Source organism: Penaeus vannamei, chromosome 22 (genome assembly GCF_042767895.1).
Source record: "Penaeus vannamei isolate JL-2024 chromosome 22, ASM4276789v1, whole genome shotgun sequence".
NCBI lineage: Eukaryota > Metazoa > Arthropoda > Malacostraca > Decapoda > Penaeidae > Penaeus > Penaeus vannamei.
Window position 1 is genome coordinate 14,935,869 of NC_091570.1, and position 2,500 is coordinate 14,938,368.

General features: G+C 43.4%; 1 protein-coding gene across 1 annotated transcript in view; it reads right to left on the reverse strand.

The window, feature by feature from the left end:
* The window catches only part of LOC113819830 (RNA binding protein fox-1 homolog 1-like), a 724,543-nt gene extending 724,396 nt beyond the window's left edge, over positions 1–147 (reverse strand). The window contains exon 1 of the mRNA XM_070136651.1: positions 1–147. This exon is cut by the window's left edge and continues 385 nt beyond it. The gene's annotated coding sequence lies outside the window, so the exon portion shown is untranslated.
* Positions 148–2,500: the final 2,353 nt, after the last annotated feature.

Here is a 2,500-nt window from a genome sequence, read left to right on the forward strand (position 1 = left end):
TCACCACGAATCTAATTGAAGGAGTAAAACACACCAACAACAATCACCGTGGAGTGAACTTGGAGTAGAAAGGAGTGAGCGCGTAGTGGCGGTGCTCCGTGACGAGCGTCCTGTGCTGGGGACTTACTACCACTGTGAGGCCTGAGCGTGTGACTGGCTTGCACGGTACATGTGCCCTACCTCCCGCGCCAGATTTGATGCTTCCATTTTCTGAATCGCCTTCGAGTTCTCCGTTTTCTCTACGGTTTGCGAAGGTCCTTTGGTGGCAGGGCGTCGGAGAATTATTAGAAGCACGTATTACGCGAAGGAAAAGATTCAATCGTGTGGAAATACGTGGGAAGACACGCTCTTTCGCCGCACATTAAAAGTCGCGTGCCACCATCCCCGCATGTTCCAGGCGCACAGTTGCCAACTACAGCCATCGCGAGAATACCACGCACGCTCACTCCTCTTCTCAATTTGATTGAATTTCCTCTCGCCATCTAAATAGATTTGCATAAAAAGATATAACTGTATGACACAACTTTGCCAAAAACATATATATAAGGAAACACTCGCTACAGAACCTACAATAAAACAGAACAAGATCGAGGTACATACGGGCACCGTGCTTGGGGTCAGGGCACCACGGGGTCAGCACAGGCACACACAGAGCCGGTATTGACAAAAGATAAATAAACGCTCCACACACGCACAACTCAGCGGTGCCACAAATCCTCAATTTAGACTGAAGGGTCTCGGGGTCGCTGCGAGTACCACACATGGTTTACTCTTTCGTACTTGAGAGTGAAAGGGTTAGCTGTGAAAAGGCGAGTGCTGAGATCTTCCTTTCCTGTTTATGTGAGCCGCCATCTCTTCAACAGGTATATTTTCAGCACTCCCAGATTTGCGTAAAAACGAGTCTTGTATGCGATTTTATCAGCCTTTAAATATAGGCCCATATATCAATTATATAAAAACACAACTCGTATTTTCTTTCATTCATATAAACGTAGCCCTTATCCCTTTCTTTTTTTATTTCATATATATACACGCGAAACTATATCCCTGATTTTTTCTCACTCTTACTCTATTTACTCCCCCTGTTATTCTCCTATCCCTTTATACCTGCATCATTTTTTCTCTCTTCTCTTTCATCCTTATTTCTTCTTCTTTCGCATGTACAGGAAACGCACCCTTGCGCACCCATTGCCTCCCTTCCTTCCTTCGCGTAACCAGCCACCAAACCACGCAGTTGGAAAGTCTATTATTAGATAACGATTAAAAGCAATATTCTCAGCCCCGGTTTTTGAAGGGAAGGTGAGGCATTCAGGAGCGTTCCCCGCAGCGCGCGTGAGACTCCGTGGGGGAGGGAGATTACCTAAAAATAAAAGGGAAAAATAAAAATGCAGAAGACCTTAATTCAGTCACGTACCGTAGTGGGCGAGTGTCTCACCGCGGGCGCTGGGTCTTGTTGCAGCCCTCTGCGGGTTTGGGAGGATTTCTATCATTTTGTTGTTGGGGGGGGGGGGGGGGTAAGGGGATTTGCATTTAGCGTGTGAAAGGGGAGATTTCCATTTTGTAGTGTAAGAGGGGGGGGGGGAGATTTCCCTTTTGTAGTGTAAGAGGCGGGGGAGGGGGGGATTTCCATTTTGTAGTGTTATAGGATGGGGGGGGGGGTAACTTTTGTGTGTGGAGTGAGGGAGTATTAGCCGTAATTTTGTGTGTGGGGGGGGGGGAGGGGGTATATTTTTCAATTTTGCTTGAGGAGGAATTATTTTCCCGTTGTGGAGAATATTTAACCTCATTTTTTTCTGGGAGAAGAGTAGTATTTTCCTTCATTTTATTTGAGTGGGAGTATATTTCCTCATTTTGTTTAGGGGGAGAAAATTTCCCTTCACTTTGTTTGAGGGGGGAGTATTTTCCCTCTTCTTGAGTTAGGGATGATGGGAGAATTTCCCCTTATTTTGCGTGTGAGGAGCATTCTAACTGAACAATTCTTACTGATTGACGAAAACACAAGGAGGATACGCCCCCAGTTGTCCACACTCACACATGTACTCTCAAAACACATACACAATGCACTCAATAATCAGAACCCTATATTCACACGCTAACTCCCTCGCCCTTGAAAGTGGAAACGAATTCAGTTATTTTCATATTTTGCGAACGAATGTATCCGAAAACAATAGGCCTACCGCACGAATCAATGGCCATTGCGATACATATTTTAATAAACAATCAAATGCTAATGAAAAACAAACAATCATCAGTAATATTTTACACATTGCATACATATACGGTTTGTTAATGAAATTCTCGTCAAATTACTATCAATATAAGCAACTGTTCTATATTTTCCGACTGATAACAATCTACCCTTAATTTGATACACAAAATAATTCAATGGTATTCATAATAATGGAAACATAATCTTTCAACAATAACCCAAATAGGCATAGCAAATCTACAAAATATGTATTTAAGGTTAAACTATCCAGCCATAATGGGAAACAACCAA